This window comes from Mus musculus, chromosome 3 (assembly GCF_000001635.26).
Source record: "Mus musculus strain C57BL/6J chromosome 3, GRCm38.p6 C57BL/6J".
NCBI lineage: Eukaryota > Metazoa > Chordata > Mammalia > Rodentia > Muridae > Mus > Mus musculus.
In genome coordinates, this window is record NC_000069.6 from 31,059,245 (window position 1) to 31,080,637 (window position 21,393).

The 21,393-nt window shown below is 46.3% G+C and overlaps 2 long non-coding RNA genes across 6 annotated transcripts; one reads left to right on the forward strand and one right to left on the reverse strand.

Moving 5' to 3' along the window:
* The first annotated feature begins 268 nt into the window (after window positions 1–268).
* Window positions 269–7,448, forward strand: Gm33641. Of its 3 annotated transcripts, none has more exons than XR_389646.4 (4): window positions 269–2,216; window positions 3,910–4,028; window positions 4,869–4,969; window positions 6,975–7,448. It is a non-coding gene; the product is annotated as a predicted gene, 33641 (long non-coding RNA). The 3 variants fall into 3 exon arrangements; XR_880738.3 differs by having other exon boundaries at window positions 4,916–4,969; XR_880736.2 differs by lacking the exon at window positions 269–2,216 and adding an exon at window positions 3,015–3,218.
* Window positions 3,015–20,698, reverse strand: Gm33694. 3 transcript variants are annotated; one of them, XR_389647.4, is made up of 3 exons: window positions 20,231–20,698; window positions 13,622–13,873; window positions 3,015–3,342 (listed from the first exon to the last, which is right to left on the reverse strand). It is a non-coding gene; the product is annotated as a predicted gene, 33694 (long non-coding RNA). The 3 variants fall into 3 exon arrangements; XR_389648.4 differs by having other exon boundaries at window positions 13,761–13,873; window positions 20,231–20,690; XR_880734.3 differs by lacking the exon at window positions 3,015–3,342 and having other exon boundaries at window positions 11,906–13,873; window positions 20,231–20,687.
* Between the last annotated feature and the right edge of the window lie 695 nt (window positions 20,699–21,393).

A 21,393-nucleotide genomic window follows, 5' to 3' on the forward strand; every position in this document is an offset into this window, starting at 1 on the left:
AGCAGGGATTGAGCGAGCATGGCCGACCAGAGCAAGCAGAGGAACTAAATTCAATTCCCAGCAACCACATTAAGGCTCACAACCATCTGTACAGCTACATAAATATTCATATACATAAAAATAAATAAATAAACCTTTAAAAAAATGAGAGTAGCACTTGTATTTTACTAACAGGGCCTGGAATTTTTGCTTGTATTTGATTTTCAGAGCTACTAAAGAGACAAGACTTTCCCAAAGGACATTGTGCCTCACGCCAGGGCCACCCAAGTAGAAATATTATAATAGATGATTATTGCTGACCTGGGAACTGCATATGTTATACGTCTGTAAACATTCTAAACTGTTCAAAGCCAGTGTGAGCCAGGCACAGAAAAGATGGTCGTGTGTAAGCCAATATCATAAGAAGAATGTATATCCCACCTCCACCTAAACCTTCCTTGCCATTTGTCCTCTGTTCCCCTTCCTGTCACCTGTTCCCCGCCCTAATGATCTTTCCTCTCCCTCCCCACCAGCGGTCCCTTTCCAGTACCCTGCAATCTACAACTACACTAAGTTGACACAGATCTGAAGACACCGAGATTCACATAGGAGTGGCGACGGGTGGACAGGGAATGGGAAGGACGGCTAGGGATGTCATTACACAAGAAAAGCTGAATTGGAGTCACCCTACCTGGATGATGCTACTCCCAAAAGTCACAGTTGGCTTCCAAATGAAAAGCTTAGTGCCAGGGGTGGAGGTGCCTCTCTGAGTTGTTGGTTAACGTTCATCCGAAGACACACACATACACATACACACACACACACACACACACACACACACACACACACCCATAATACAAGCTCTTGCAACTGGTGTTGGTTGCCTACCAGAACTCCACAGTAAAGGCGAGACCCGATTCCCGAAGACATTACACTTTGGTTGCAGGACATGAAAACATCAAGTTGGTACTGCCCTGGAAGCTCTCCCAGTCACGGCCACTGGAGTCAGGGAGCATCCCAGGGAGTATGAACCCTGGGAGCTACACTAATGACTAGGATGCTGAGATATATTAAAAATGAATATTTTAAATCAGAGCGCCATTTAAAATGCTCTTCAGGAGGAAATCTCTACCCCTTATCAGGAGGTTTGCTTTCCGTATAGAACTACACTGCCCTTGTCAGTTCCAACACCGTACCTTGCATTTCATTCCATTTTGTAAAACTTTTCCCTTCCATCCAAGTACTAACCAGACCCGATCCTGCTTCCCTTCTGAGAGTATTTGGGGTGCTGTATGACTTCTTAAGTGGTTTGCACACTTCTCATTTTGTCGTAAAGATCCTGAGAAGCATCCTTCACCCCAGGACTACTGAGTCTTCGCTGGGTAGCAACTTCTCAGCTGGCCTAGCAACTCAGACATTGCCATATCCTGTTATTTCCCCTTGTGGAGAATCAGAAAGCTGTAACTGACTTCAGGGGTCAGTGTGGCTCTAGTGATGCCCAATTAACTCTAAAAAGAGAGTTTGAAACTTGCTGCGGAGCATTTTGTCTTTCTCATCAAGAGTGCAACACACAATTGGTCCACAGTCTTAAAGATTTATTTATACATGAGTGTGCTATAGCTGTCTTCAGACACACCAGAAGAGGGCATCAGATCCCATTACAGATGGCTATGAGTCATCATGCGGTTGCTGGGAATTGAACTCGGGACCTCTGGGAGAGTAGTCAGTGCTCTTAACCGCTGAGCCATCTCTCCAGCCCCAGACCACAGTCTTAAACCCACCCTGTGTACTTGATGCCCGTTCCCGTGGGTCTGCTTCAAGCCCAGGCCCTTCTCTTGGAGCTGCGTGGCCTCAGTCTTGCCTGTGTTGTCCCACGCCTGATCTTGAAGTAGTTTGGGCCTCCTGTGTCACATTCCCGCGGAATACATATTGGACAGCCCAGGGGAAGAGACCCCACGTCTCCTGCTTTCATCATGAACAGAGCTCGGCAGAGAACCCTTCGCTGCTCCAGCTGAGCGGAAGCTGCAGAAGCTGCGGTCTTGACAGACCACCCAGATGGCTTGGATAATTTGATAATGCTTGGGGGGAAGCTGCACAAAGGAAAGGCCTTCACCCACACATTAAGTGCTGACCTAGGCTAGACCTGCCTCTGCCCGGAAAGTGAGTCATTGTGGGTTTCTGTGGTATTCCGCGGCACTGAGGCAAACACATGTCCCGGCCAAGCCCTAGTGACACAGGTAAAGTGGAAAGCAAGGGAAAGGAGCCTCCTGCAGCCGGATTCTCACTCCTTCCTAGCTTCCTGTTTTGTCTTGTGCTGTGACGTTAGGGGCTGTTAGTTTCTGTTTTCTTTTATAATATGAATCTTGGAGCAGAGCTATTTCAGGATCGAGATTGCCTTTGGTGTACTAACCAGAACCCCTCAGCGGCAGGTGTTTCCTCCGTCAGCCATAGATTCGGTTCTCAAAAGGCCACAAGGCCACTGAACCCGATGTGGGTAGAACATCTTGGGAACACTGGCTTCTGGGATTTGCACATAAATCCTCCTCCCTCCCGCTGCTCCGGCCTCCGGCCAGTGTGGCTTCTTCTGAGAATACATCTTTAATTTTTTAATTTTTAATTCTCGTTTTACTTTATGTGTATGGGCACTTAGCCTGCGTGGTGCATGGCTTTCTGTGCACAGGTTGTGTGCAGTGCCTGTAGAGGGCAGAAGAGGGTGTCGGACCCTCCTGGAACTGGGGCTACAAACAAGGGTGGGCTGCCATGTGGAGGCTAGGAGTGAACCTAGGTCCTTTAGAAGGTCAGGCAGTGCTCTTAACCACAGAGATAGCTCTCCAGCCTCCACCCTCCTATGACTTCTTGAGATGACTTCTGGAGGTAAACCATGCCTCCTGCTCTTTGGCCTTAGCCCTCAGACTTCATTTCTTTTGTTGTTGTTGTTGTTTTGTTTGTTTGTTTTCTTTTTTGTTTTGTTTTGTTTTCGAGACAGAGTTTCTCTGTATAGGACATGCCCTGGCTGTCCTGGAACTCACTTTGTAGACCAGGCTGGCCTCGAACTCAGAAATCCACCTGCCTCTGCCTTTTGAGTGCTGGGATTTAAGGCGTGCACCACCGCTGCTGCCACCGCCGCCACCACCCGGTGTCAGAGAGGAGATGTTGACCCAGGAGACATCCAACATCCGTTTCCTCCAACAGTTACTCTCAAAAGCAGAGCCTTTGTCTCTACCATCAGCCCACTGGAGGTACCTTGCCAAGGGAGAAAGGGAAGGAGGACTGTCATTCTTCCAGGCCAGAAGAGAATTCCCCTGGGCTGGGGTCATGCCATTGGAAAAGGAAGCTTTGCGCCTTGGTTCAGCATCCTTGTTTCTAGAAGCAAAATGAACAGCAGTGTTAATCCAGGACTTAGGGTTCTCACAGGGATGCTGTCTAAGATAGCCTAGACCAGCAGTCTCCCTTTGGGAAACAGAACGACCCTTTCACAGGGGTCACCTAAGGCCATCAAAAAAACAAACAAACAAACAGTGTTTACATTATGACTCATAACAGTAGCAAAATTACAGTTATGAAGTAGCAACAAAATATATTTTATGATTGGAGGGCCACAACATGAGGAACAGTATTAAAGGGTCTCAGTGGGGGCTGGAAAAATGGCTCAGTGGTTAAAAGTACTGACTGCTCTTTCAGAGGTCCTGAGTTCAAATCCCAGCAACCACATGGTGGCTCACAACCATCTGTAATGGGAATCCGATGCCCTCTTTTGGCATACAGACATACATGTAGACAGAGCACTCATACATAAAATAAATAAATCTTTAAAAAAAAGAAAAAAAGGGTCTCAGCATCCGGTCCAGAACCCACTCCCTCCACAGGAATGCCTCTGCCCATGGCCTACCCTTATTGTTCTCTCCCTACCCACCTCTTCTCTCTTCTCAGGGTCTCCCTAGCACCCTGCCCAGTACTGAGCCTGTGATTGCGCTACCCCAGTCTCCTGGAGTTGTGGCATTACAAACATGTCCAGTCTCCCACAACCCACGTCTCTGCTGCCAGAACAGGTAGGGTAAACTGTCAGGCTGAAAGGGAGAGGGGACTCATGGAATTGCCTTAGTTTTATTTGTGATTTTTAAAAAAAAAAAAATTTTAGCCGGGCGTGGTGGCGCACGCCTTTAATCCCAGCACTCGGGAGGCAGAGGCAGGCAGATTTCTGAGTTCGAGGCCAGCCTGGTCTACAAAGTGAGTTCCTGGACAGCCAGGGCTATAAAGAGAAACCCTGTCTCGAAAAACCAAAATAAATAAATAAATAAATAAATAAAAAATTTTGTCATTCATAAATTCCTTTAAAACCCACCTTGCATCATTGGGACTGACATCCTATGCTAGCTTGTACCATGGCTGTATTTACAATTTAAATTCACACTTGCATGATTCTTGGGCTTTCGGACATAAAGGACTTGTTGCCTCCTTTGTTACACAGGGAGAATATGCCAGGCAGTGATGACACACACCATTAATCCCAGCACTCAGAAGGCATAGGCAGGCAGATCTCTGAGTTCGAGGCCAGCTTGATATACAGAGCAAATTCCAGAATGGCCAGGGCTATACAGAGAAATTCTGACTCAAAAAACCAAACCAAACCAAAACCAGGAGGTCACTTCTGATTGTCCCTTCCCGTTTTCCTGTCTTTTTGTTTGTTTGGGTTTTTGTTTTGTTTTGTTTTGTTTTGTTGGTTTTTCAAGACAGGGTTTCTCTGTATAGTCCTGGCTGTCCTGGAACTCACTTTGTAGACCAGGCTGGCCTCGAACTCAGAAATCTGCCTGCCTCTGCCTCCTGAGTGTTGGGAGTAAAGGCGTGCGCCACCACACCCGGCTCGTTTTCCTGTTTTATTTCCTCATAAGTGACAAAACACACATATGTACTAAAGAGTGTCCGGAACCTCTATCAGGGGCACAGAAGGCGGAGAATGGAGCTGACTGCTGCATCTAACCCCAGCTACAAGGTAAACAATCTTCTGAGTGTTCCAAAGTCACAAGGCCCAGCAAGATGACTTAACGAGTAAGAGGTGGCTACCTCTCCTACCGCCTTTAGTTGGTCCTGGACCTACAGAGTGGAAGAGGAGAACAGACTCCTTGTTATTCTCTTGTTATTCTCTGCTCTGCCCCAGTCTGGCTTCCTTCTTCAATTCCTCTCTTGCTTGCCCTGGTGAGCACAGCCCTATACTCTGGACTATAGTCTCCTCCGGATTTTCCAGGATCCGCCAGCCATCCCCAGGTCTCCTCTTCAGCCACCGTCAGCTTCCTTGATTCTTGGCTCACATGTCTGTCTTTTGACTGCAGCGCTCATTCTGAGCCCTTGTTCTTCTGTCTGTACTCAGGACGTGCCTCTTTAGAGCATCCTACAACATCATCTCCTGTTCCTCTCATCGCCACCTCACCTTTCTGCCTGGCATTTGATTGGACTTTAATTAGTTTTAGGATGCTAAGGATTGAACGCAGGGCCTGTATAAGCTGGGCAAGCTCTTCACCATTGAGTTACATCCCTCAAGCCTTCTTTTCTCGTGTGTGTGTGTGTGTGTGTGTGTGTGTGTTTGTGTGTGTGTGTGTGTGTGTGTGTATGCTTAAACGGTGACATATGTGTGCATGCAAATGGAGGCCTAAGGTTGGTGTCTGGAATCAGTTTTTTTTGTTTGTTTGTTTTTAAGATTTATTTTATGTATATGAGTACACTGTAGCTGTCTTCAGACACACCAGAAGAAGGTATCGGATCCCATTATGAATGACCATGAGATGAGCCACCATGTGGTTGCTGGGAATTGAACTCAGCAAGAGCAGAGGGTACTCTTAACCACTGAGCCATCTCTCTAGGCCCAGAATCAGTTTTGATTATTCTGTGTTTTAATTAAGGTTTTTCCGCTGTGAACAGACATCATGACCAAGGTAAGTTTTATAAAGGACAACATTTAATTGGGGCTGGCCCTCAGGTTCAGAGGTTCAGTCCCATTGTTATCATGGCAGGAGCATGGCAGCATCCAAGCAGGCATGGTGCAGGAGGAGCTGAGAGTTCTACATCTTCATCTGAAGGCTGCTAGCAGAATACTGGCTTCCAGGCAGCTAGGATGAGGGTATAATAGCCCACGTTCACAGTGACATACCTACTCCAACAGGGCTACACCTCTAATAGTGCCACTCCCTGGGCTGAGCATATACAAACCATCACATCCTCCTACCTTATTCTTTGAGGCAGGGCCTCTTAATCAAACCCAGAGCTTCAAGATGCAGCTTAGTCTTGCTGGCCACCTTGCTCTGGAGATCTCTCATCTCTGCCTCCTGAAGCTAGAATCACAGGCAGGTCTCCAAGCCACCTGGGATCCTTTCAGAATCTGGGGATACAAACTCCAGCTCTCCCAGTTGCTTGGCAGGCACTTTAACCACTGAATTGTCTTCCCAAGCCCTCTTGATGACAAAGTACCATAAATAATCAATTTAAAAGGAATAAAGATGTATCAGGCTTATAGTTTCATAGGTCTCACTCCCCATGCAGAAAGCCCTTGTGCCTTTAGACCTGTGGCAAGGCAAAATATCATGGTAGTGAGTATGTGAAGGAGTGCTGTTCCCCTCCTGGTGACTGGGAAAGGAGAGGTTGGGGACAAGGTCCCAATAGCCTCCTCAAGGGCACTCTCCTACAGTCCTTCCTTCCATCAGGCCCTACCTCTTATAGGCTCCAGTACCTCCCGAGTTTTCAACACATGGCTTTTGTCGGTCATTTAAGTTGTGAAAGGTAACAGATGCCAAGGAAAGGACATAGACTTGGGAATGGCTGGCACAAAGACCAAGATGTATGCTCTGGTTTGTACGTGTCCCAGTGCAATAGGGACTGAATTCTTGACATTATAGAGGAAAGAGGTTCATCTGATGACTGCATCCAGCTCCTTACACAGGTCAAACTTGGCCCTCTAGTCCTCTCTTGGCCTTCCTTACTGACCTCTCTTCGCCCTTCCACTACAGTATCATTGAACAAGAACAGCCCCACCCAGACCACCTTGGATCTTGGAAGTCTGGACCTTGGGAACTACGAGGAACCAGTTTCTGTTCATTGTGAACTACCCCTTCTCTGATCTGCCGTGGCTCAGACTACTTCAGCACGTTCAGGGGCTGAAACTTCAGCCTCGCCCTTGGGTTGATCACCAATGGCTCAGAGCAAATCAATCCTGCTTAAGAAAATGGAGCCTCCAAGAAAATCCAGTCTAAGACCATCAGACCATCTAAGGAGCCGGGCAAGTGAAGATGCATAGGAGGTTATCAGCAACATGCCCCAGACCACCCACCTCCCCATGTTCCTCTGCCATGTTCTGTATTCCTTGTAATACCCATTCTTTTTATTTATTTATTTATCTATGTATTTATTGAGTCGAGACATGGTTTCAAATATCCCAGACTTGCTTCAAACTTGTATGTAGCCATAAAAAACTTCGAACTTCATTTATCCTCCTGCCTCTACCTCTGGAGTCCCGAGATTACTGTACCACTAAGCCAGGTACCACTTTGCACTGTTAGGCAGTGATGGGGATGACACAGTGCTTTGTGTGCACTAAGCAAGCATTCTAGCAATGGAGCTACATCCCTGGCACCTATAAGGCCCCTACTGATACATGAGGAAGCACATGTGCTAGCCTGAGTTTTGAATGATAATGTATGATTGACCCTAGTAAAGCAATGAGAACACCCAGTTTATAGGGGGCCTATCAGAAGCCTGGTCCGCAGCCTGGAGTTTGCTACTGGTGTCTGAAAATGGGAACAAACTTACTAGGCTGATCCTGTGTGAGCTGATACTATCCCTGGTAGAAACTCTAGGATGGAAATAAAGTGTAGGGTGGCAAGGAAGTGTATGAAGCACGGGCTGGTTACTTCCTGGTGACTTCCTGGTGAAGACTTACTGATGCCCACAGGCGTGTTACTTACTGGCAAGGACCACACTTGTTTGTGCCCAGAGGAGACTCAGCTGTGTCGAGTACTGTATTAGCTGTGTATTAAGAGTACAAAAACATTTTGTTTTCTCTCTCTCTCTTTTTCCTTTCATTTAGTTGATTTATTTATTTTGAAATAGGGTCTCACTATGCACCTTGGGCTGTTCTGTATCTTAGTATGTAAGCAGGCTGTTCTTGAATTCACAGATATCTTTCTGCATCTACCTCCTCTGCGCTGGGATCCAAGACTTGCACCATCAAGCCTGCCTTGTGTTTTTCTTTTAAATATGATACCAAATTTATGTACTAGGTATAGAAGAAAGAGAGAAAGCTAGATATTTAATATCCTACTCTTTTGCACGCGCCGGACTGACCAGCAGTAACGACGCTGCAACAGGATCCTTCTGCACAGGTTTATTGGGAGAGCCTGATTGCAGAGGCGAAGAGACCCTGAGTCTAAACTGGTGCTGCTTATATAGGCCTAGGAGAGGCGTGTCTCACACCTGGATTGGTTATGCACTAAGCCTCATTTGCATGTTCCTCATCTGATTGGCTACTACTCTCTCTCTCTCTGTACCTCACAGAGCCTCATTATCATACCTCATTTGCATGTCTCACATCTGATTGGTTATACTCCCAAAGCCTCATTATCATGCTCGGGCCAGGCAGTGTCTTTGCAAAAAACTTTACTGCATATGTACACATTGGTTGTTTGTCCAAACTTATGCGTGGTGGTCAGCAGTAGTCAGTGCCACTCTGCAACAGCACATGTGGCTTCCCACACTACTCTGAAGATCCCTCAGGCTGGGTGTGGAGCCCAGAACCTTCCATGTGCTAGGCAAGTTCTCAGTAGCTGAGCCACACCCCAAGCCCTTGTCACTGTACTTAGAACTTTGCTGCATTTTTAACAGCATCATAACCACACTTTGTTGTTGATGATATTCTGAGATAAGGTCTCACATAATCCAGGTTGGCCTTAAATTCCTTGGTCTGAAGATAACCTTGAACTTTTGATCTTCCTGCCTCCACTTCCAAAGTTCTGGGAGTATAGGTATATGTTACCATGCCCTGTTTGGTCCTGGGGCTGGAACCCAGAGCCTCAGACACCTTAGGCAAGCATGCCCACTTGGTCACATCCTTCGGCTCTTCACTGAAACACAAAACGAGAACCTGTCTGGCTTAACACATGGAAGCTTTAAGGAGACATGTCATAAATACATCCTAACCCTTGGTCTGACAAAGAAATTCTTCAAAGCCTTATTTTTATGTCATCTGAAAAACAGGACCTGGAGAAGAAATCCTAAGTTGGTAAAAAGAGTCAAAATTTGAAAAAAGAAATCTGTTAGGAAAGAAAAACAATCCTTCTTCACAGGACCCGACTCAGTTGAAATGAGAGGAAAAACTGAAAGAATGGTTTAAAAGGAAAGGTTTGAGACGAGCTTGCATGCTGTACCCATAGCTACCTGCCCACAAGTCGGTGGCTCCCTGGAGACAGCCGCACTCATTATAGAAAAGCAACCGAAGATGAATTATGTAAATCTACACTGACTGAGGATCCTGCTGGAACAGTCCGGAATCTTGATTACCAAAATAAAACGAGGATTTTCTTAAACTGAAGAGCAGTCAAAAGATGAAGTACACTTTGCCTTACAGTCTTAGAATGAGATATGGCTTAGTCAAAGGAACACTGACATCACACTGTAGAGTTTTTTTGCAGGTAAGGGCCATTTTGTGAAGTTGGCAGAATATCAAATGGCTTTTTGGGCTAATACTTAACATTTTTATTTTTTTATTTTTATTTTTTTAAATAAATCTTTTTTTTAGATGTATTTATTTATTTATTATATGTAAGTACACTGTAGCTGTCTTCAGACACTCCAGAAGAGGGAGTCAGATCATGTTACAGATGGTTGTGAGCCACCAGGTGGTTGCTGGGATTTGAACTTCGGACCTTCAGAAGAGCAGTCGGGTGCTCTTACCCACTGAGCCATCTCTCCAGCCCCTTAGCATTTTTATTTTTAAAAAATAAATATACACCAAATTTACATTTTTCATAGATCATAGTTGGTAAGTAAAATTTTAAAAATCTGCATGGCTGGGCATGGTGGCACACGCCTTTAATCCCAGCACTTGAGAGACAGAGGCAGGCGAATTTCTGAGTTCGAGGCCAGCCTGGTCTACAGAGTGAGTTCCAGTACAGCCAGGGCTACACAGAGAAACCCTGTCTCGAAAAAAAAGAAAAGAAAAGAAAGGAAAAGAAAAGAAAAGGGAAGGAAAGGAAAGGAAAGGAAAGAGAAATCTGCGTGTTTTTTGCTTCATTTCAATCAGTTTTCTTATTTTTTAGATATCAACCTAGTTTAGAAATTTTATTAGGAAATAAGAAAGAACAAAAAGCATTCTTAAAAAACCAGGCTTAATGTGTAAATTTGTAAAGATAGGCTACCAAAATCAGATCCCTTATTAAGGATGCATAACCCAATTCTTTACACATTGGAAAATTTAATAAACCCAATTTTGGTGAGCACGCTGGCAAAAGCAAATGAGATTGGGATTTAAAATGTTTCTTGGTGAAGCATTATTCAACATGTAATTAAACAGGCTATACTTTAAAAACGAAGCTTTTTTTTTTTTTTCACTTCTCAGACACATTGGAGATGTAGCTGCCCTGTACCCACTACCCATCCACCTACCATGCAAAAACACAAACGACAACAGAAGATCAGCTAGACGTTGTTTGCTGTGTTTGGAGAAGGGTAAGGACCAGCCTTAGATGCAGCAGCACCCTCACAGGGGATGACCCCCCCCCTTTTTTTTTTTTTTGGTTTTACAAGACAGGGTTTCTCTGTGTAGCCCTGGCTGTCCTGGAACTCACTCTGTAGACCAGGCTGGCCTTGAACTCAGAGATCTGCCTGCCTCTGCCTCTGCCTCTGCCTCTGCCTCTGCCTCTGCCTCTGCCTCTGCCTCTGCCTCTGCCTCTGCCTCTGCCTCTGCCTCTGCCTCTGCCTCTGCCTCTGCCTCTGCCTCTGCCTCTGCCTCTGCCTCTGCCTCTGCCTCTGCCTCTGCCTCTGCCTCTGCCTCTGCCTCTGCCTCTGCCTCTGCCTCTGCCTCTGCCTCTGCCTCTGCCTCTGCCTCTGCCTCTGCCTCTGCCTCTGCCTCTGCCTCTGCCTCTGCCTCTGCCTCTGCCTCTGCCTCTGCCTCTGCCTCTGCCTCTGCCTCTGCCTCTGCCTCTGCCTCTGCCTCTGCCTCTGCCTCTGCCTCTGCCTCTGCCTCTGCCTCTGCCTCTGCCTCTGCCTCTGCCTCTGCCTCTGCCTCTGCCTCTGCCTCTGCCTCTGCCTCTGCCTCTGCCTCTGCCTCTGCCTCTGCCTCTGCCTCTGCCTCTGCCTCTGCCTCTGCCTCTGCCTCTGCCTCTGCCTCTGCCTCTGCCTCTGCCTCTGCCTCTGCCTCTGCCTCTGCCTCTGCCTCTGCCTCTGCCTCTGCCTCTGCCTCTGCCTCTGCCTCTGGCTCCCAAGTGCTGGGATCAAAGGCATGAGCCACCACACCCGGCTACGATGACCCTTTTTTACGCCTTGCCATCCGGGTTAGAAAACGTCAAGAACTCCACTCTACATCCTCAAGGACGTGTGTCAGCAGTCTAGCCCAGTGGGGGAACATCAAAGCTTTTCTCTAACTCTGATCTCTCAGGATTTGTGAGAAACTGGTGCAGGCAGAGAAAGGACAGAGAAAGTGTCCGCAATTAGGGCCAGACACAGTGCTAAGATCTACGAGGTACCTTTTAAACATGAAGTAATTTAGAGCAACGACACTGCTTCGAGGTAATTAGCAAGTTGCAAAAATGAAAATCTATAAGCAAGACAGCCAGGGGGCACAAAGGTTGTGTGATTAAAGCAGTGAGGCCCAAGGCTGCAGGGCATTCTTCTCTCTTCTTGTGTGGAGGTCTTTGGGGAAAGTCATGGCGTCCTGTTTTATGTCAAGGTGTGTGTATGTGTGGGTGGGTGTTGTTGCCTGCTTGGAGATAACTCAGAGGACCGGGATGACTCCAGGTATCACATTTGCAAGGGGGAAATGTTCTACTAACTCATATTTGAGGCTTCAAGGATATAACTCTTTTAGAGGTGTCCCAGAGGATGCAAAAATCAATACAGGGTTTAATTAATCGACTACAGACATGAATTCACTCCGAGAAGACCTAGTAGGAAAGTGCCGTGCTGGGAAACCAGGCAGGGCACAGGTGGGACTTAGGAGAAGGTGAAGAGTCCAGGGATAATCTTTATCGATCAATCGATTGATTGATTGACTCTTCTCCAAGGAGGACAGAACATAGATGAGGATACAGTGACCTCCTGGTTCTGACTACACGGACTTCTTTGGCCCTTTATTTAAAAGTGTTCTTAACAGGGAGCAGCAGAGACACAGTAGTCAGTGAACTGAGTCCTGTGGCTTTTAGAGGAGGCAACAGAGGTCACTAGGGAGATGCAGCACTTAGCCGGTGGCTACCCAGTAAGCATCAACAGATGTAATATTCATATTTTCATACTTCAAGTTCATCAACTTTTAGGGTTTTTGTTGTTGTTAGCAAAGAAATAAAGTACTGGCCATGCTTGTCTAATGTTGGTTTTTACGAGGAATCAAGGCCCAGTTGTTAAAAGGAAATAAAATAGGGTGATGGGGAATAGTTTCCTTAGTGAAGTGCTTCCATGCAAGCGCAAGGACTCGGTTCAATCCCCAGGGCATTGTCACCTATATTTGTAAACCCAGCACTGGGGAGACAGAGGTAGGCAGATCCCTGGGGCTAGCCAGCCAGTTTAGCCTAATAGGCTCCAGACAAACACTGATCCTATCTCGAAGCCCAAGGTGGAAGTCTCCATGGGGATGACATCTGAGCTCCTCTTCCAGCCTCAGCACGCACCACACGCATGCGCAGGTACACGCAAGCGAACGCACCCGCGTCGGAACAAGAGTAAACAAACTAAAAGGATTTAAATACACCACTCTTCGTGCAATTTAAATTTTACAAGTTACGACTGGAGTTGTAGCTGCTTGCTTAGCATGCAGAGCGCCATGCACGTGGGTCTATGGAAGGTTTAAAGTTACATATTGCAGCTCAGTTGACAGCTTGTGTGTTTATTGACAAGTATTGCCCTCAAATATTTCTGATCTTCAACAAGTCTGAAGACACACTCACAGATATATGATTTTATGTTTGGAAATATATTTTACGCACGTTAGAAAATCTGAGAGAAAACAAGCATGAAGGGAAGGAAATGTAGGACTAAGTCTCATCGCTTCCTACCCTCCCCAGAATCGTCATGTGTTCCCCTGGGATGTATGTAGACCTCCTTGCAGATTGCTCCCTTAGAATGACTCTTGAGGAGGCCCAGACCCTATTTGTCACACTCTGTTTTGTGACTTGGTGATTGTAACTGGAGAGAAGCACTACAGTAACAACTGTAAGGGACTGGTGAGCAGGCTAAGATGCTCGATGCCAAGCACCCAAGAGCCCAAGCTTCCAAGCGCCAAGCTCCAGCACCAATTGGATGACCCACATATTGAAAGGAGAGACTGACTGCAAGTTGTCATCTGACCACCATTCGTGTGTGTGACACGCTCCCCAATAAGTAAATACATGTTTAAAAAAAGTAAGTGTAACAGCGTATAGATTAGTCAAGTACAACAGAAGCCAGACTGTACCGTTGTAACTCCGCAGCACTTTGCTGTGGCCGTTGAGTAAGGACTGCACAGGCAAGCCGCGTTGACCTCTGCAAACACAGTGCTGCAGAAGACGGAGAAGTGGCCATGCGGGACAAGGACAAGGGTAGGCTCACAGTACCTTTCATGCCTTTTTTCTTTTCTCCATTTTCTTGTAGTCAAAAGATGTGAGCTCTGGGTCTTTGAAATTTCAGAGAGGTTTGTTCTGAGTCTCTCCAGGGTCAAGATGGCGACCTGGATGGAGATGGATGGATGATGAGAAGATGAGGGAGGGGCTGAGGACAAAGTGACAGGAACCTGAGGCTGAAAGCATGCCTGAGTTTTCAGGTCCAAATGGGGTCCCCAGGGTGACAGGACTTTCTTCCTCCCTTCTTTCCCTTCCTCATCCTCAATCCTTCTCTCTCCAGCTCCCTCCCCCTCTGTGCACTGGGTCCCATTATATAAACCAGGCAGACTGGAAGTAGCTAGGAGCACTAGCATGAACTACTAAATCCAGCAAAACAGAAACAAAGTTGGGAGACGTGTCTGATGAGACATGCTGGGAGATGCTAGGATTTGAGAGTGGATGTGATGGTTAGTACTGACTGTCAACTTGACAGGACTTAGAATCCCTGGGAGACAAACTTCTGGGCTCGTAGGAGGATGTTTCAAGAAGAGTTTAGCTAAGGAGGAAAGGTATCACCCCATGGGCTGGAGTCCTAGGCTGAACTGGGGCCTCTTAGGTAGTTTTATGGGTAAGCAAGAAAGCCCAGTGGTCTGAAGTTAGTCCCCAGAACACACATGATAGAAGGGCAGAACTTATTCCTACTAAGTCGTTATACAAACACACACACACACACACACACACACACAGATACATACAGACACACAAACACCATAGATACACACACACACACACACACACACACAGTTACACACACAAAAACAAAAGCACACACACACAAAAAGCTCAAAACAAGCAAAGAAAATCCACATCAACAACAACAAAAACCCAAATTAAAAAATGCTTTGGTCGCCAGGCGTGGTGGCACAAGCCTTTAATCCCAGCACTCGGGAGGCAGAGGCAGGCGGATTTCTGAGTTTGAGGCCAGCCTGGTCTACAAAGTGAGTTCCAGGACAGCCAGGGCCATACAGAGAAACCCTGTCTCGAAAAACCAATAAAATAAATAAATAAATAAAAATGCTTTGGTCATCTTTGGAGACTTTGGAAACCCAGTAACAAAAAAGAAATAGTGAAACTTTCTTCCTTTCCTGGAATAGGAAGACTAATTAAATTTTATGGTAACCAATAGATGATAGAGAAGCATACATGGAAAAAGTAAATTCTAGCTAATCAATGAATCAATGAAGAGGGACAGATGAGCTAATCAATGAAGAGGGACAGATGATGTTGCCACCCTGGGGAAATATTGGCTGGATCCAGGTTATGTTCATCAGTGGCTACTGAATCTGCAGTTAAAAATCAACAGGGGGTTATTTATTATTATTATTATTATTATTATTATTATTATTATTATTAATTATATTTTTAACAGGGTTTCTCTGTGTATCCTTGGCTCTCCTGGAACTTGTTATGTAGACCAGGCTGTCTTCAAACTCAGAGATCTGCCTGCCTTTGCCTCTTGGGATAAGGCCTGTGCCGCCACCACCTGGCTCTAATGGAATTCTCTAATGGACTCAGCCTGACCACGCCTGAGCATACTGATCAATCTCAATAGCCCAAAACAGAGAGACAGGAGCCACTGTGTGTCTTTTGTAACTATGAGAAAGTAAACACACTCAAGTTGAATGTTCTTGCTCTTCAAATCACAGGGGATTGGACAACATTTCTAACCTTTTTGGAAAACAGCATCTTAGAGATCGAAGGCTGGCACCTAAAGCATGTATCCGAGGATGACCTTCCACGTCTGACCCTACTGCCACCATGCTCCAATTGCTGGGCTTATTAGCATGTACCACCAAGTCCAGTCTCTGCCATGCCGAGGATGGAGCCCAGAGCTCATGGGTCTTAGGCAAGCACCTGGCCAGCTGAGCTGGATGCAATGGTTCCTGATACCATAAGGATGCAGCCTATAGAGCTAGATGATATCATAAGGATGAGCCCATAGGCTCAGAGTACAGGGCCTTCTACAGGACAGTGGCAACTCCTTCAGTAAAGGAAATGTAAGGAAAAGAAGGTGGGTAGATAGATAAAGACCTTAAGGGATGTGTGAGTAGGCAGTATGTGTGTGTGCTTGATTCAAACACACAAACACATGAACCACACAAACAAGTAAGCAAGTCTTCAAGAGACAGCTCAAACGCTGAACTCTGAGAAGAACCATGGAGCTGTCCCTGAGTCCCTGTCAGCCACTGTAAGTATCACTGGCATTGTGCTTGTGTTTATGGAGAGTTCTTCATGCGAGATATCACAGAGTACAGAGAAGCTAGTGTGGCCTGGCACTCTGGTTCTACCAAGTGTTGTCTACAGGGTGGGCTCTTTACCTAACAAAACTGGAAAGCTGTCTTGAGTACCCAGGCCTCTCTGACTTGTCAGAGAGTTTGTCCTGTTGCCTGCAGAGATAGAGGCTCAGCCTTAGGCCTGCAGAGCCAAGAAAATCCAGAATGGTTGGCAATTACGGTTGGTGCTAATTGCTGGGTATGAACATGTCTGACTGGGCCAATGACAGGGATCGGTGGGGCCAGGGTAAATCAAAGAACAATTTCCCGGCAAAAGCATTCAGGTTTAGTGGAAGAAAGAGGGGGAGGAATGGAGAAGAAAAGGAAGAAAAGGAAAGAGAGGGACAGAGAGAGACAGGTACAGATAAGCTGGAGATAACACAGCCCCAGGCTATGTCTTCTAGCCAGATTCTCCATCCCTACTTAGACATAAAGCTATACTTGAATGAAATCCATATTTTTTGGCAGAACAGATGTTGCACACATCCATCTTTGACAGTCGCTAGAACGCGCCAGTGCCTAGTCAAGGTGGCATAAAAAAAAAATCAGCACACTTATCAACGTGACAGAGTAAGAACTGGTAGGAAATGCTCTACCAGGAAAAAAGCCGTCCCTTGGGGAGCCTGGCTGTGTTGATTTAGTGATAAGAATCTGTACACTAAGGTTGTCAGCCAGCACAGGAAATTTCTCCTGGTGGTGAGCAGGCTTCTTAGTCGGGACGAATGGCCTCCAGCCACATTGATTGGCTCCAAAGGGCATCTCTGAGACACAGGCAAAGGGCAACGCATCTAGATTTCTGGGTCACAGAAGGCCTTCCTGACTTCTGAACGGGAGCGAAGGGCAAGGAAAGAGGCTGGAACCTTACTTCTTCGTGCCTATGAGTGGTTGGTTTTTGTTTCATTTAAGACTGGGCCTGCAAGATGGCTCCACAGGTAAGGGTGCTCACTGGTTAAGCCTGACAACCCACATTGAATCTCAGACCTATGAGGTGGAAGGAACGAACTGATTCCAGCAAGTCATCTCTACTTGTCACACATCAGGTGTTTTGTTTTGTTTGTCTGTTTTAAAAAAGGGACAAGCAGAACCAGAAACTGTTCCTGAGAGTCTTTCACCAATAGCAGGATGTGGGCTGGAACCAGCACAAACACATTAGGAGTTTTGCTGTTTTACCGGATAGGAAGTATTATCTATGTGTTGGACTTGCAGAGAGGATGACTGCATTCAATTTTGCATTATCAAGGCCAAATACATTATTGAGAGTAAAGGAACCAGGCCAAGCCTATGGAGGGCATGGTTATGGAGAAGATGTAGTCTTTGCTCTGGCAAATTTTTATACCATAGCACCTGAAGAATTACATAAAAATAACTTAAATTATTTACACACCTTTTCCTCCTTCTTAAGCAGGGTCTTCAGATACTCAAGGTGATCAGGCCGAGACTTAGATGGGCTGAGAACAGACTCTAGCCTCGCAAGGGAGCCTGGAGGTTTAAACTTGGGGAATTCTTTTTAATTCCTTCACAGTAACTGCATGTGTTCAGTGCCTTGCTCACCTGTGTTCCCTCAGGAGAAATTCCTTAAAACAAATTAAAAATGATTCCTTGTCGTGCTGAGGGTCAAAGCCAGGGCTTTGCACAAGTTAAGCAAATGCACCATTGCTGAACCACGTCCTGAGCCAGAGACTACCCCATTTTCCATGTCTACACCCTATTATTCCAATGGGTTAGGCAAGAGGTGACCCACAGCCTACCAGCCTCTGCCATAACAATGACCTGACATAGCAAATTACATTCCGGTCCAATCAGAGCCTCTTCGAAATTTAAATTTAGGGGCACAGACAGAATTCCAGTCCAAAGATACCACATATAAATGAAGAACAGAAGGTTGTACTAGGCCACTCCAAGCCTGCAGACTTTCTGGTTCCAGTTACAAGTCTCTTTATGATTCCCCCACCCTGAAGTGACTTTGACCAGATTATCTCATTACATTATATGGAGATCATGAGCGGAAATAGTAAGACACTTTTTGTTTGTTTGCTTCTGAGACCCTTATGCCACAGGACTTCCTTTGACATCCTCGAGAGATACCCCTGCCTTGAAAATCATCTTAGCGTTTACAAGGTGGACATTGTCCTTCATTTACATTCGAGAGGGTCCAACAAATAACACATTAACCAGCATTTCCAGCCTCCCTTTCTTCTACCTTGGACTTTCCTCTCCCTCCCTCCCTTCCTACCCCTCCCCCTCTTTATCCTTTCCCTCTTTACTCTTTGTGGATAAAGTGAGCAACAGAAATTTTATTTGTAGGAAATACAACCTTCCCTGGGTTAAGTGGACACTTAACTGTTGGTGGGAGATGGTCCTGGAAGGGAACCATACAGCTGCAGAACTCTGTAGAGGCATGCCTAGTCTCAACCCTTTGAGTAAGGTGTAGGACAGATACAAAGTAACTGAAAAGCAAAGGAAACGTTCCCACAGCCCTCACTGCAGAGTTATGGGCAGGTGTCCCTTAGAAAGCCCCCTCCGCAGACAGAGACTACAAAGACTCAGATTCTCTTCCAGCAGGGAACTCTCTCTGTTTTAAATGAGAACCTCTGGAATGTTCTGAGAAAAGACTCCAACCAGGAAACTATTCTCTGCCCGGAGGGGTAGCTGGCCTTTCTTCAGGACGTTCTTGATGAATCAAATATGTGTGTCATAAGATTTCAAAAGCAAGGGCTGGGGAGATGGTCCAGTGGGGGAAAGTTCTTGCCACAAAAGTGTGCGGCTCTAAAAATCAGATCCCCAGAACTCATGTAAAAAAAGCTGGTCACCAAGGGGAGTGCCTGCAATCCCAACACTAGAGAGACAGAGGCAGGAGGATTCCTGGACTTGTCAGCCAATCAATCAAGCTGATCAGTGAGCTCCTGATTCAGTGAGCAACTCTGCTTCAAAAGTGAGGTGGAGTCCGAATGGTGGCACACACCTCCAACCCCAGCAGCACTCCGCAGTGCTCCGCAGAGTTGCAGCTCTGAGGGACAGTTTCCCCCCATACCAGTGTTGTAGCTCTGAGGGGAGAGGTTTCCTGGCAGTTGAGCCAAGGGATACCACAGTCACACCTCACAGCAAACCTCACACCAGAGATTTATTTGTAAAGACAGAGAGAGTGGCTGCCTCAGGTTAGGAGCTGAGGCAGAGATGGACTCATATATGAGTGAGTTTCTTGGGAGAGGAGTTTTCTAGGGTAGAGATTTCGAGGATGGTAAGACTTCAAGCCACATCCAGGGACTGGTGGGTTTGGAGGCTCACGGATTGGTGAGTTTCTGTGCTCAGGGATTGGTGGGTTTTGGTAGGTTTTCCAGCCTGGAAGTGGGTTTGGACCTTTTATCCTACAAGGAGGCAGAGGCATGGTGATCTCCATGCACTGGAGACTAGCCTGGTCTACAGAGAGAGTTCTATCAGCAAGTTCTGGTAGTAAGACTGTCTGAAAAGCAAGCAAGCAAGCAAGCAAACCTTGGAGAAGTGATTGAGGAAGATATTTGATATTGATTTCAGCTCCCCACTGGATCCAGTCACACATACACACACACACACACACACACACACACACACACAGACACACACAGACACACACATAGAGACACACACACAGACACACACATAGACAGACACACACAGACAGACACACACACACACAGACACACACACACACAGACACACACACACACACACTGACACACACACAGAAACACACAGACACACACATAGACAGACAGACACAGACACACACATACACAGACACAGACAGACAGACAGACAGACACACACACACAGACACACACACACAGACACACAGACACACACACAGACACACAGACACACACACAGACACACACACAGACACACACACAGAGACACACACACAGACACACACACAGACACAGACACACACACAGACACACACACACAGACACACACACAGACACACACACAGACACACACACAGAGACACACACACAGACACAGACACACACACACAGAGACACACACACAGACACACACACAGACACACATACAGACACACAGACACACACACACAGACACACACACAGACACACACACACACACAGAGACACACACACACACAGACACACACACACACACAGAGGCACCCACCGATCCTGAAAGGACGGAGATGGTCGCAGCTGCTCAGCTGTAGCTGCATGTTTCTGATAGCTTGGTATCTGGACACTGAGTGCAGTGGTTGTTCTGGCTGGCATTTTCTGGAAGCAAGACAGCAAACTTGGAGAGGTGACAGCAGAGGAACTTCATGTTAGGAAAAAGGTCTCAGGGGACACAGCAGGTGTGGCACTGCTGGTGAGGTCACAGAGGTCCGTTTGGGAACTGGCCACTTCTTTACTATTTACTTTGGCTGGGTGTGATCTCGGCTGTGTACATTCATAGATGGTCCTGGGTGTGTGCGTTCGTGCGTGTGCGTTCGTGTGTGTGTGTGTGTGTGTGTGTGTGTGTGTGTGTGTGTGTGTGGCCAGGGGAAGGGGTTTGGAGGTAATGATTGTTCCTCAGTGCAGACAACTGTTCACAGCTAAGTAAATGTTAACACCTATTAGCAAGTTCTCCACATTCTTTTTGTTTTGTTTTGTTTTGTTTTGTTTTGTTTTGTTTTTCGAGACAGGGTTTCTTTGTGTATCTCTGGCTGTCCTGGAACTCACTCTGTAGACCAGGCTGGTCTTGAACTCAGAAATCCACCTGCCTCTGCCTCCCAAGTGCTGGGATTAAAGGCGTGCGCCACCACCACCCGGCTTCTCCACATTCTTAAAATTATGGCAATGCAGTGTTTATCCTAATTTTGAACATGTTAGAGATTTAAATATTGAATACCGAATGCCTGTCCCTTGTCCCTCCAAGCGAGGGTGACCAAAACTAATGAGGAAAACATCTAGAGTTTTACTTGACACACTGATTTATTTTAAAAATCAATAAAGTGGATGGAGGAATCTTCAGGATACTAATTTCACATTCTTATTAAGTTTTAATGAGCCCATGTGGTTTCTTTAAAATCTCTATCACCTGTGTAAAGAAGCCTACTCATTAGAAACTGGGCTTCTGGGCTGGTGAGATGGCTCAGCGTGTAAGAGCACCGACTGATCTTCTGAAGGTCCTTAGTTCAAATCGCAGCAACCATATGGTGGCTCACAACCATCTGTAAGGAGATCTGACTCCCTCTTCGGGAGTGTCTGAAGATAGCTACAGTATACTTACATATAATCAATCAATCAATCTTAAAAAAAAAGAGCAGTTAAAAAAAAAAAAGACCTCAC